Below are 15,137 nucleotides of genomic sequence, written 5' to 3'. Positions count from 1 at the left end.
ATCTGACCAACAGACCACCCACCTGTTTGACCAGTGGGTCACTAGCTAATTGTTCAACAACGTCTTCCTTTATGTAGTCAGACTAAAGATGTCAGAAATTAAAACAACTAGCAATAAAACAGGGTTGTTTACTTCTGAAAATCTCAACAAAGCTGTCGAAGATGTTTTGAAACAAAATATTTCTGTTCGAAACTCGGTGAAAAATATGATATAGCCTACCACGAACAACGTTGGCTCGTTATGTTAAAGAATGAATCAATGGATAGTGAGAAAACTACTGCACCAACACCCGTGGCATCTACAAAACACCTGTCTGATAGCCTATCTTACAGTTTTCTGCAACTTTAGAAAAATATGAGATTTAAAAAGAGTAAAATAAACACCAAAAACCCTTGAATCTCATATTATCAAATTGAATATGAAAATATGAAATGAAATTTCATAATAAAAGCATGTTTCTAGTGCTCGTTGCTTATGTTGTTGTGTTGTTTGTATGTTGTTCGTGAATTAAATAGTCCAAAATAAGCACCAGTGCATCAGCTTTTTGCCAAGTAGAAGTGACCCGTTGGTCGAATAGCAGTGGCCCGTTGGTCGTATAGGGGTTTGACCAACGGGGCACTTTTTATTATCATTTAAAAGTTATTTTTCGGCAGTTAGTAGTTGGAAAATTAAAAAACTTTTTTGGCTAAATATACCAGGGCATGTAACCTACTGTTATGCCAAAAAAGGAGGATGCATGACCTTTGTATGGAGAGAAAATAACAAATATGTGAAAAATGACCCGTTGGTGACACATCTCCCCTAAAGCAAGTAGCCAGGGGCGCCGGAAGCGGGGGGGGCAGGGGGGCGAATGCCCCCCCCTGCCCTCAAATTCTCTGCAGATGGAGAGGCAAGGGGGGCAATGGTGCCCTTTTAAAGTCATGTAAGCAACTGCACATTTTGCAATATAACTATTTCTGCTATTCGCTTTTAGCCTAATAATAGTATTTACGGCAGAAAATTTTGCAACACAATAGCCTATCAGACCTTAAAACTCGTTTTTTTTTCTAGAGCTCCTTCTCGACGGCCAAATCTGCGTGCTTGGAGGCCAAAATACAAAATAAAAATAACGATAGCACAAGTAAATAGAATTAAACTTGCAACAATGCTAAAATGATCACTTAGCGTTGTTGAAATCTGGGCCTGAGCGACGTCCTATACAATAGAATCGTTGCACCACGCAATAACTGCTTTATCGGGATTGTAATCCAGTACTGCGGGACCATCTAACGACACTTGCACGAGTGTCTCCAATGTGGCTGATTTTAAAGAAGTTCGCCACTCCCCTAGAATTCTTTTCAGCAACGAAAAACAACGCTCGACATGATTGTGTTGACCAGGGGTGTGCAAAGTACGGCCCGCGGGCCAAATGTGGCCCGCGAAGAAAAATTGTGTGGCCCGCAAAGGTGTGGCAATTTTGAATTGTGTGCGGCCCGCGAAACGTGTTTATAATTTAGTTTAGTCTGGTACGTGCGAACAATTCATTATAGAATGGATTATTGTACATTTCGCACCTTCTGTTAACTATTTTAGAAATCTCCCACTGGCCACCGCTCATCCGATTGTATTTAATTATTTGGAACGTCAGTAGATCAGAGGCACAGAATTGCACAGAGAATAGCTCAAATTATGAAACCGTACTCTGACAGTAATTTTGTGAAGCAGTGTCTTATCGATGTCGCAGAAGAAATGTGCTCTAAAATGAAGAGTGCGTTCGAGAAAATGGTGGACGATAGCGAGGCGAAGGCTATCGATGATCTTGCTTGTGATATTAGTGACACTCTCACTCTCAATAAGGATAAGGTGAAGAACTTTGTTTCATGGAGCTTTGCGATCGATGAAAGTAGGCTACGGACCAGAAGGACACAGCACAGTTGGCCATATTTGAAAAGGAGTGGACAAAGACTTGAACGAAACGGAAGAGCTTCTGTCATTACAGTCAATGAAGGGTACGACAACTTACTGGTGCTGACATTTTTACTGAATTGATACTTTTGACAACTTCGAACTGGACTTGTCCAGCTTATGCGGAATCGCAACTGATGGTGCTCGATCCATGTCCGGAACTGGCATTGGATTCATAGGTCTCTTGAAGTCTACCGTGAGGAAGAGAAAAATCGATGATGACATAGCATTTTTTCATTGTATCATTCACCAGCAAAACCTGTGCGCAAAATCCTTGAAGTTCAAACACGTCTTAAGTCCGGTTGTTAAGGCAGTAATTTCATTCGAGCACGAGGGCTCAACCATCGTCAGTTTCAAAAGTTTCTGGATAATCTCAACACGACACATAAAGATCTACTTTACTTTTCCGAGGTGCGTTGGTTAAGCAAGGGCTGCATGTTGCAACGATTTTACGAACTGCGGAAAGAAGTCGTAAATTTTTGGATTTTACCGAAAACATCTCAACCAAGATGACTTTCCACATTTGAAAAAAACATGACTTCAAAAATGGCTCTTTTTGGCTAAACGTATTTGTGCGAACAGATTTTTTCTAAAATGGGCGTCATAAAATATCCCCATCGATCCGTTCTGACAGGCGAACACCTGGAAAATGGACTTCGAATTGCGAGCACTTCCATTAAAGTAAATTTGGAAAAAGTCGTCCGGAAAAGAAACCAGCTGCAAATTTCTCACTGAACTCGTAGTCGGTGTGACAATAAATTTGAATAGCAGTTTTCTTCAGAAATTTATGTGTCTTAACTTATTATTTCTGCAAGGAGATAACCTCTAATAATGCCATAAGATTAACATGAATAACAAAAAACTACTTTTTTGTGCCTGCAAACTACTAGAAAACATATGTTAAATAAACGTGTGGCCCGCGGTTTCAACCAGATATTTATATATGGCCCTCCTGTAATAAAGGTTGCACAGTGTGCAATGCACACCCCTAGTGTTGACGATGATGACAAGGTAATAAAATAAGTATTTCAATGATGTGAAGGACATTACTAAAAGGAGCATAATTTTTGCAAAATATGATCAAAAAATGTTTTCTCCTTGGATGTCAACTAGAGTTCTCCTTTTTAACAACGATTCAATGTCCGACAACATCGAATCGACATAAAAACGACAATATTGCCAGCCGATGTAAATTAGCACTTCGGATTAAGACTTTGTTAAAATAAACGTCGAGCATTACAAACAAGACTTACAGCGTTGGTGATCGCAGATGGATATATTCCATCAATAACAAATATCCCCGCACAATGCAACAATGGCGATTATGACGCGCTGACCTAATTTTGCGTCACTCTTTGATACTACATATTTTCGATAGTTAATCCACGATCATTCTATTGCGAAATTAAATATTTGGCTAGAAGAGACCGGCGGCCAAACTTGGCCGATTGTGGAGGTAGCACCGGTGGTCATTTAAGCACTACTTAGCGGCCATGGCCGCAGGCTGCTTTAAGGCTTGACAGTAGGTTACATCATTATAACATATAGCATGATGCCCTTCTTTGTATACTGGACATTTGTAGGCTATTATTATTCAATACATAGTGAGCTGATAGATTACAGTAGCATTATCGCTAAATCTTATCTTAAAACTTGAAAAAAAAATTGCCTTTAAGTAAAAAAAGTGCCCTTTTTTCGTAATCTTGCCCCCCCCAGTCAAAAATCGTTCTGGCGCCCCTGCAAGTAGCCTACATGGGTAGTTGAATTAACAAGCAATCATGAGCATGCTGTGAATATCCAGGCCTGATTCTAATAGCGCAATGCAAGTTATCATAACAAGATTTATTAAACTACTATCGGTGTCAATTGTCATTTTACGATAAACACAGATTACTTACAATAAACAACAGCCCTTCTATTGGCAGACGTAATAAAAGCCTTCGTATCCCCTTCTTTAGATATCCCTGGCAATATCCTAATTAACCTGCATTGGCTATCACAAATTAATGCGCTTGTTAGGCCTACTTGCATTTGGGGAAGCGAACCAACCATGCCAGTTTTTCTGAATTTCTTTCTGTGATGCAAATTCAAAGCATTTTGTTACCTTGGCATTTTCTTTTAGTAAACCATTGTGAACTGTTTCGCAAGCTTTATCCTTGTGGTGCATCTGTGTACCGCTGTAGGCCGACGTATTTCTCTAACGATGTGTTGTATTACAATTGGCCGCAGACTAATATTTGGTTTTGAATTTTTATACTCGGACTGGCAAAGCCTTGATAGTTTATTCCTGATAGTTTCACATACTTGCAAATGCTGTTGACGCAAGGCCGGTTACCGAGATTGACAGAGTAAAGTTTTCCAAAAATTGAAGTGTTGTTGCCGGGAATTATTCCGTCCATTAGTTGTCGTTGAATGGAGAGCAGTCGTTAGAATGGGTTGTTCAAGCGCACACCCCGAGAGTCGAACCAGCGCCACTTGATCTTGAAGCTTCATCGTTCACGAAGTCACGCGCTAAACAACTGAGCTAACGTGCTTAAATTAAGTTTGTTGCGGGAAGTTGTGCAGCAAAGAGTTCACAGCAGTACTTACTGAACGAAAGAAAGTCAATTCAAGTCCCACCAGGCGCACGCAGTTGCATAATAACAAGACACTATTGATGCATACTTTGCTTTTCTGCGTTTAACCGTTGGTTTAACTCATTTCAATCTTAACTGCTGGACATAAAAGTGAACTTAATTTATTGATAATGATGATAACCTTATTTTATACTGTCAGACTACACTTGAAACACAACAGACAGCTTGAAGCAGCAAAAGGCCATGCGTCATAGGATGTGTCTTACAGAGACATTGTCGAATGTTCTGGAGTAGGGAGCTGTTTTGTCACATATTTCAATGATGTCCATCCGGTCGCGGGTTTTCTCCGGGGAAACAACCTTGACTTTACGAATACAAAAATATAGCCTAAATAAAAACAGTTGCACTGAAGTGTAGACATCCTAGTATCATACTGTTCCGGACAATGGTTCACCAAATCAAACGTCATATAAAACCGTTCAGGTCTACTGAATCTTAGCGTATTACGTCATGGAATTTTTCCTAAAAATGAGCCAAGATTGCACCATCGTTCGTAAGACTTGTATCACACCTGTTGAGAATTACTTCACAATGTTTCACTATGACGTCACAGTAACTGCGTACGTAAGTTTGAGATATTGCAATGTATTCTGGTCATTCGTAAAATGGTTGCTTGAAAGTTGGTAGCATATTTAACTGTTTGTTTAGTGCTTGCCAGCTGGACGAAAATTCCGTCTTTATCTAAGTAGTTTGTATCGTAGTGACAAGTTTTTAGTGGTGTACCGCGTTTCACCTCATTTTCGATAGCCGCGGGCTAATTTTACAGAAATAGCCTACACTTTTTGAATAGACGTTTCAAAGGAGTGTTTCTTTCGGTCATTACATACAGACGAACAGATCTGGGAATCTTATGTTACAATTTTCCCACGAAGAGATTATGGTTTACCGCTGTGACCACATAGCCTACATTGCGGTAAACTATAGGCTACGAAATTTTATATGAGATGCACGGCTGGTTAAAAAATTAGACAAGCTTTGCATAAAATGAAAATTATGTTTACCAGTTGTTGAAAATCCTCTTTTCCAGAATTCATTTACAAGGTGGTATGCCTACAAGCATTAGCTATATCTCGACTAAATAAACAATAATTAACAAATAGCCTACTCCAGAAAGATCTAACCTTTCTAAAATGACGATCAAAGTTCTTTTCAATAGCTCATTTAACAAATGCGATATTTCTAAAACTGCAAGTATATTCATACCGGTTTATATTTGTACCGTATAGGCCTACTATTTTTCGCAGCAGACAAAATAAAAGGTTTCTTCCTCTCTCTCTCTATCCATTAACCTGTAACCTGAAAGTGACGCAAAGAAAAGTTTGCGCAAATTTTTAAGCTAGCCTATTAATGCTGCATCAACAAATAAATGCAATGTTCTACTATTTAAACTCACAATTTAAAAAGTCTACTTCTGAATGTTGAAATAAAAACGTTATAATACTACCTAGTAGGCCTCCTGATGCAGTAGGCCATCAGTAGGCCAGGCCTACCTAAGTCGTTCGTTAGCATAGTAGGCCTAGATGTTAAGTAATCCATGCAGCGGTTCTGGCAAGTAGGCTACATTCACAAGCAAGTAAAACTCACTTAGCATCAAAACAACGTTATGCCAATATGCACACGGCTTTCGTTTACAATAATCAATCAATTTAAAAGAATACGATAACACAGGTTGTTTTCAATGCCTTGAAAGTTAAAAATAGTAGCCTACAATTCTAATTCTAAGTGTAGGCTACTGGCACCAGTTTATGACTAAAGGACGCATAGACTCTTTTTGAGTTTATTTTGTTTATGTTAGGTCTCATTGTGTAACCAAACATGTTTAACCAGTTGAAAGCTACTTTGTTTTGTCTGTCTATGGTTTCATTCATGTGTTGGCTATTCTTTAATTACACCAACAGAGCTGTCTTTAGTCTACAAAATCGAAGTGGAAATGCAATAGAAATGAACACAACCAACATTTATAATGCTGTTACACGCTTGTCACTATTTTATGTGCGGTTATGGATTTATGCAGCTGAAATAAATAGAATAAATAGGAAATAAGCAATTCACAAAAAAAAATCGGCAACATTTCGTACGAACAAGTTGCGTGCATAGACATCTTATTATAACTAGACCGCGCATCGTCACTTCTCTCGTTTACGATTTTTGAAGAAAGCAGGTTCAGACGTCAGCCATTATTAGTGTACCTATTCCGCGCGTTTGCCAATGCTTTTGTAGGGACCCGTAATGAATTTTCATTGTTTTGAATTCAATTCAATTTATTTTTCCTTGTCAGAATGCAAAACAAATGATATTGTGAAAAAGAAATACAGGAACAAAACCAACAAAAGGAAAAGGTGGCAAAACTATTATGGTTTAAGACGTGCATGAACGGATTTAATATTGCGGTATATGAATCGATAAATATACAGTAGTTAAGCACGGCCACCAAACCTGATACTTTAAAACAAGTAGAAGTAGATGAATTAATTAGTTAAGAATCAGTCGCCTCCTCGTTCCTGAAACAACTGGAGCGCCAATTCTTAAAGCAATGAGAACACGACTGAACACAACTTAACTTTCTACAAAATGTAATTCTCCTATAATATTTGCGTTTCTTAAAAAACTCAGTTGTTGTGAACAAATAATTGACAAAACAAATAGTTTTCTATGCAACAACACAACCGCAGCTTTTACCAGGATTCTGTTCAATAGAGATTGATGGCTTTCGATTTTCTCCGTTGTAGCAAAACGTTGCATTATGACGTAAATTCGTGTGATTTCATCAACAATAACTTTTAAAGAAATAGCTTCAGTTTCAAGTTGCTGTGAAATAACAACTAATAAATATCTCCGCAATTCACCTAGTATGACGAAATCTTTATATGATTTCACCTTTGCTGTTCTACAATCGCAAACATATTGTTAGAATTTGTTAATTTATGCTGCCAAAATGTGCGCAAAGATAACGTTATGTGCAAGGTGCCGCTTTGAACTGAGTTCACACACTTTACCTGTTCAACCCAGCTTCTTATCATTTAAAGATAGAAGTGGACTTTTTAAACCTTCTTTCAGTGTTGTATATATTTGTGAAGAAACTGAATTATGCATTAAACGGTTACTAACTACCACAGCTGGGAGATTACCTCTTCATCCAGGCATTGTGGAAGCTATTGCGGTAGCTGTGCTTGGAAATATAAACCATTCCAAGATATTTACTAATCTCACGGATCTTGTGTTTGAATGCACCGTTACCGATAATCACATTTTTACGCTAGTCAAAACTGTGTCCAAATGTTATTTAAAAATTAGGTTTTACCACATTGGTAAGGAAACCTGCAAGCAAATACAAGGCAAATTGGTTCGTAAAACGCTTAACAAAACAGTACTTTTCAAACACCAATAAACTACTTCCTTTCGACATCACATCAGTATTGGTGAATATTTAATTTGTTTTGATTTTGTTGAGCTATAGGCCTACGTTATAGCCGCTATAATATAGCGTATCATTTGCTTAGGTTTGATGTAATACACTGTTTGTTGCTGTTTTTACAATAGGCTAATCATCAGCTCAGCTGTAACGCCAAATTGAATACGGTAAGAGTTCTGCTGAACTGCTGGAAATGATGCATTCAGTGTATCGTATACGTGCTCTCGCATCGCAGTGTTTTTGCTTTATATTATAGACTGTATGTATAATTCTGTACAATTTAACACATGCTTTTATTCATTTCATAGATGAATAAAACCTCTATTACACCAAAGTTCTAAATTATAGTTAACAAGTTAGTTTTCTGCAGAAGCGCAACCAGCTCAGAAATGTTATCGTTAACAGCGCAGCTTTCACGCGAGTTTGAGACACTAACAATGGCCGCCGCCTTTTTTCAATTTCTTCAATCGAAATACGAGAAGCGCAGTCTAGTTATAATAAGATGTCTGTGGTTGCGTGAAAAATTTAGCCAGAGTTGCCAGGTAATGATAATTTTGCTTAGTCCGTATTTTGAATTTGATGCATTGGTGTGACCGAACAGTTTTAGCAATTAGCACTTATGATTTTATTGTTGCTGCAATTGCATGTAGCTTCGTTGAAGTTAATTGGCCTTCTGACTTCCATTTAAGGTAACTTCAAGACGAAAAACTGTCAAGGAAATTTTGAGTTTAAGATACAATAAACGATAGAGAGTCCAACAGAGCCTAGGAAACCAGTGTTGAGCAGAGTGTGATTTTTGAGACTGACTCCACTCCTACACCATGAAACTAAACTCCAATGTGACTCGGAAAAATTCATCATTTTAGACTCCGAATCTACACCACTGCAAAATAAAATTATTTATCATATGAGTTAACAGTCACTACTGCACAGCTTGAGTTTATTTTAGGCAGATTGCTTGAAGCTATCTGCGAAATTATAACTTTCCCCGACATTAATTTTTTGCAATATTATTATTGCTTGTTGTTGATCACTGAAACTTATAAATAATCAAATAAATAACAAATATATAATCATTGTTTTCATTGTTTACGATGGCCAGAGGTGGGCAGTAGCGCGCTACCTTTGTAGCGCCGCTACTAGCAGCGCTACTGTTTTGGTAAAAGTAGAGGTAGCGGCGCTACTTTTTAGTTGGAGTAGCGGCTGCAGTAGCGGCGTTATTTTTTTTCCAAAGTAGCGTTAGCGGGAGAGGCGCTACTTTTTTTCAGTCGCGCTACCGCTAGCCTACTTTTTAATTTAAATTGAAAAAAATGCTTGTTTTTTTTGCAATATTGGCGTGGTCAAGCAGCTATAATAATCGGTTTGGTTGCAAAGTTTTGGTCTTTTCTAGCTGACGTCAACTTCTTCGGCGAATATCTCCGTGTAATGAAGCCTATCTGCCAGGCTTTAAACATTCTCCAGGGCGAGTCCAAGGCATATTACGGAGTCTTGCTTCCAACCATCACAATTTGCGGGAGAAGTTGACCGAGATCAGTGATCTTGTGACCTGTGAAAGTCCTTGAAGGGGTGAAGAAACGATTCAACAGGTGCTTCAACGACATGAAATGCGTTATGGCATCATGTCTTCATCCTTCAAGACGTTGGCTACAATTTCTGCACTAGGCCTACGTTTCCACGGATGATGCTGACGCACTGCGAAAAAAAGTCTAGACAGATGTAGGCCTAATTCGACTGTTGCCAGAGACATCAAGCCAGGTTGATACCGATAAGAGTGACACCAACACCAGTCATGATTTCGAGGATGTATTTTTTGGAGTGTTTGCACCATCCCGTGAAACGTCGGTGCAGAAGGAAGCAGAATTGTGGACGCCTTTTTTTCGGAAAAGAGCAAGTCCTTGAGCTTTTCGAATACCGAGTTAAAACATCTGTTCATTAAATACAACACCCCCATTCCTTCCAGTGCTGCGGTGGAGAGACTTTTCTCTGTTGGAAAAGATGTGCTTAAGCGAAAGCGGGCAGGACTTAATGATTCTCATTTTGAAATGCTCGTGTTTTTGAAAGATCCGTAACAATAAATTTTCCTTAGAATGTGTTTTTTATAACGACGTTAAAATGACAGCGTAAACGAATGACAACATTCGTTTTCAAGGTCATTTTTGCGTCACTAGGGACTTGAGTGTTTCCTAGTGTCATTTTAGACAAAAGTAGTTGAAGAAGTAGCGGTAGCGTGCGATACTTTGGCCCGAGTAGCGGGTAGCGTGCTACTTTTGTAAATTGAAAGCGGGTAGCAGTAGCGCGCTACTTTAAAAGTAGCGGGTGCCCACCTCTGGCGATGGCTTATTTCAACATTTTTTTTAAAGCTGTGGCTACATTTACACTATATAGTGTAATAATAGCCTTAATAGAGTTGGCAGATAAGGAATTCTGCCCTAATTTGATAAAAGTTTAAAGCTGTTGAAAACAAAAACTTGTATTTTGGAAATTTATTTTAGTCCTGGGCAAAGATCAAAACTCTAATCTTATCCTAACTCTAATCTTATTCCTAACTCTAACCCTTACCTTAACCCTTCCTAACTTTAATCCTAACTCTGGCAACACCTGGTTGTAACCATGGCACATAGACATCTTATTATAACTAGACCGCGCATCGTCACTTCTCTCGTTTACGATTTTTGAAGAAAGCAGGTTCAGACGTCAGCCATTATTAGTGTACCTATTCCGCGCGTTTGCCAATGCTTTTGTAGGGACCCGTAATGAATTTTCATTGTTTTGAATTCAATTCAATTCATTTTTCCTTGTCAGAATGAAAAAGAAATGATATTGTGAAAAAGAAATACAGGAACAAAACCAACAAAAGGAAAAGGTGGCAAAACTATAATGGTTTGTTTAAGACGTGCATGAAAGGATCTAATATTGCGGTATATGAATCGATAAATAGGCCTATACAGTAGTTAAGCACGGCCACCAAACCTGATACTTTAAAACAAGTAGAAGTAGATGAATTAATTAGTTAAGAATCAGTCGCCTCCTCGTTCCTGAAACAACTGGAGCGCCAATTCTTAAAGCAATGAGAACACGACTGAACACAACTTAACTTTCTACAAAATGTAATTCTCCTATAATATTTGCGTTTCTTAAAAAACTCAGTTGTTGTGAACAAATAATTGACAAAACAAATAGTTTTCTATGCAACAACACAACCGCAGCTTTTACCAGGATTCTGTTCAATAGAGATTGATGGCTTTCGATTTTCTCCGTTGTAGCAAAACGTTGCATTATGACGTAAATTCGTGTGATTTCATCAACAATAACTTTTAAAGAAATAGCTTCAGTTTCAAGTTGCTGTGAAATAACAACTAATAAATATCTCCGCAATTCACCTAGTATGACGAAATCTTTATATGATTTCACCTTTGCTGTTCTATAATCGCAAACATATTGTTGGAATTTGTTAATTTTAAATTACGTAATTGCTTCCTTTTTTTTGTTTTGAAAGTGCTTTATATACCTCCGCACAAACAAGTTTTACATATAATATAGTAGGCCGTTTTGTCAGTTTACAAAAAAGCTGCAATTTCGTACATTGCTGGTTATGCTGCCAAAATGTGCGCAAAGATAACGTTATGTGCAAGGTGCCGCTTTGAACTGAGTTCACACACTTTACCTGTTCAACCCAGCTTCTTATCGTTTAAAGATAGAAGTGGACTTTTTAAACCTTCTTTCAGTGTTGTATATATTTGTGAGGAAACTGAATTATGCATTAAACGGTTACTAACTACCACAGCTGGGAGATTACCTCTTTGTCCAGGCATTGTGGAAGCTATTGCGGTAGCTGTGCTTGGAAATATAAATCATTCCAAGATATTTACTAATCTCACGGATCATGTGTTTGAATGCACCGTTACCGATAATCACATTTTTACGCTAGTCAAAACTGTGTCCAAATGTTATTTAAAAATTAGGTTTTACCACATTGGTAAGGAAACCTGCAAGCAAATACAAGGCAAATTGGTTCGTAAAACGCTTAACAAAACAGTGGTTTTCAAACACCAATAAACCACTTCCTTTCGACATCACATCAGTATTGGTGAATATTTAATTTGTTTTGATTTTGTTGAGCTATAGGCCTACGTTATAGCCGCTATAATATAGCGTATCATTCGCTTAGGTTTGATGTAATAAACTGTTTGTTGCTATTTTTACAATAGGCTAATCATCAGCTCAGCTGTAACGCCAAATTGAATACGGTAAGAGTTCTGCTGAACTGCTGCATTCAATGTATCGTATACGTGCTCTCGCATCGCAGTGTTTATGCTTTATATTATAGACTGTATGTATAATTCTGTGCAATTTAACACATGCTTTTATTCATTTCATAGATGAATAAAACCTCTATTACACCAAAGTTCTAAATTATAGTTAACAAGTTAGTTTTCTGCAGAAGCGCAACCAGCTCAGAAATGTTATCGTTAACAGCGCAGCTTTCACGCGAGTTTGAGACACTAACAATGGCCGCCGCCTTTTTTCAATTTCTTCAATCGAAATACGAGAAGCGCAGTCTAGTTATAATAAGATGTCTGTGCCATGGCACCATAGATATCTTAAATATAGATATGCAACTCAGCAATCGTGGAATTATCGTCACGCTCGACTGACTTTATGGACACAATCAACAATCAAGGTTGCCAGCTTGGCTAGCGTATCTATGGTAGGCTATTATTGTACGGTTTTGGCTTGGCGAGTGGTAGCTTTTGAGCTCCTTTGGAATATTTTTGATGGCGTATCATATATTTCAAGTTTTCACAGAATAGCCTACTATGAAAAATCAAGACAATAATCTTTCTTCACGTATAGGTTATGCAACTTCTGTTTCATGATCGTTGGAACTATCATTTAAGCTTATTTCCAGTGACTCATTAAAGCTTGTTGTAGGCAGTTTACAAACCTGAGATAGAGAGGCGCCGGAACGATTTTAGGGTGAGATATACGGTAGCGATAATTGTCAAACATTTTCAGGGGTTGTCGAGGATTTTCAGGGGTTGTCAGGCATTGTAGAGTAGCTACTTTCAGGCATTGTTGGGAATTTCCAGGCATTGTCGATCAATATCAGTGGTTGACAGGGTTTGGTAGTCATTATGGAACATTTTCAGGCATTGTCGAACATTTTCAGGAATTGTCAAACATTTTCAGGGGTTGTCGAGAATTTTCAGGGGTTGTCAGGCATTGTAGAGTAGCTACTTTCAGGCATTGTCGATCAATATCAATGGTTGACAGGCTTGTCAACCATTATCAGTCATTGTCGGAAATTTTCAAGAATTGTCGAATATTTTTAGGTGTCAGGGGCTCTCAGGCATTATAAAGTACTTTAGATTCTTTCTGGCAGGCATTGTCGGCAGTGGCGTAGCTAGGGAATGTGCCGCCCGGTGTGGATTCAGATTTTGCCGCCCCTTCAAGAAAAAGCATGTGAAAACAGGCCCGATTTAGGGGGGGGGGCAGAGGGTGCAGGTACCCCGGACCCCACGACTTTTAAAGGGCCCCCCTATGTGAAAAAAATGTGATTTTTTTACTATTAGCTTTTGTGGTTTCTGCAAAATGCTGTGCAGTGCTGGATTGATGCTACTGTAGACGTTGAGGGGGTGTTTCGCGCCGTAGGCAAATTTTTTTGCACGGGGGCCCCTGATCTAAAAGTGCCCGGGCCCCCCATTAGCTAAATCCGGCCCTGTGTGAAAATGAAATGCGTTTTTTATCAGATTATAATCAAAATCAAAAATCGTAGTCTGAAATTGCCGCCCCCAGACGTGCCGCCCGGGGCGGTCCTCCCCTCCTTCCCCCCCCCCTAGCTACGCCACTGAATTGTCGGACATCTTCAGGCATTGTCTAGGATTTCCAGGCATTGTCGAACATATTCAGTGGTTGATGGTTTGTTAGGCGTTGTCGAACGTTTTCTTGGGTTGTCGATCATTACCAGGTTTTGACAGGTTTGTCAGGCATTGTCGATACTTATGATAGCCAGGTCATTTAAACGCTGCTGTGTTTGTGTATACCGTAAATACGTTTACAACCTACGCAAAATAGAAAGGGATCATTCTGCTGCGCATGCAAAGCTGGGAATAAAAATGCATGAAAATGTTCGACAATGCCTGACAAACGTGTCAAAAACCAATAATGATCGACAATGCCCGGAAATCTTAGACAATGCTAAGAAATGCCCAACAATGCCTGAAAGTAGCTTAATCTAGAATGCCTGACTACCCCTGAAAATGCTAGACAACCCCTGAAAATGTTCGACAATGCCTGACAAACCCGTCAACCACTAATAATGATCAACAATGCCTGGAAATCCTAGACAATGCCTGGAAATTCCCAACAATGCCTGAAAGTAGCTACTCTGCAATGCCTGACAACCCCTGAAAATGCTCGACAATCCCTGAAAATGTTCGACAATGCCTGAAAATGTTCCATAATGACTACCAAACCTGTCAAACACTGATATTGATCGACAATGCCTGCAAATCCTAGATAATGCCTAGAAATTCCCAACAATGCCTGAAAGTAGCTACTCTACAATGCCTGACAACCCCTGAAAATGCTCGACAATTCCTGAACATGTTCGACAATGCCTGAAAATGTTCCATAATGACTACCAAACCTGTCAAACACTGATATTGATCGACAATGCCTGGAAATCCTAGACAATGCCTGAAAATTCCCAACAATGCCTGAAAATAGCTATACTCTACAATGCCTGACAACCCCTGAAAATGCTCGACAACCCCTGAGTATGTTCGATAATGCCTGAAAATGTTCGACAATGCCTCACAAGCCTGTCAACCACTGATAATGATCGACAATGCCTGGAAATCCTACACAATGCCTAGAAATTCCCAACAATGCCTGAAAGTAGTTAGCTTACTCTACAATACCTGAAACCCCTGAAAATGTTCGACAACTCCTGAAAATGCTCCACAACCCCCCAAAAAGCCGACAATGCCTGACAATGCCCGACAATGCCTACAATGCCTGACAAAGGGTATTTAGAGGTACCCTCTGTGACTGTGATTTGTTTTCAATCGCCAGAATCTCCATAAAGCAGTCCATGCGGAACGAGAATGTGACGTCATCACAAGCAATCCATACGTCAACTT

This window comes from Aplidium turbinatum, chromosome 2 (genome assembly GCF_918807975.1).
Source record: "Aplidium turbinatum chromosome 2, kaAplTurb1.1, whole genome shotgun sequence".
In the NCBI taxonomy this organism is placed as follows: Eukaryota; Metazoa; Chordata; class Ascidiacea; order Aplousobranchia; family Polyclinidae; genus Aplidium; species Aplidium turbinatum.
The sequence above is the reverse complement of the archived record's forward strand: the minus strand, read 5'-3'. Positions refer to the sequence as shown.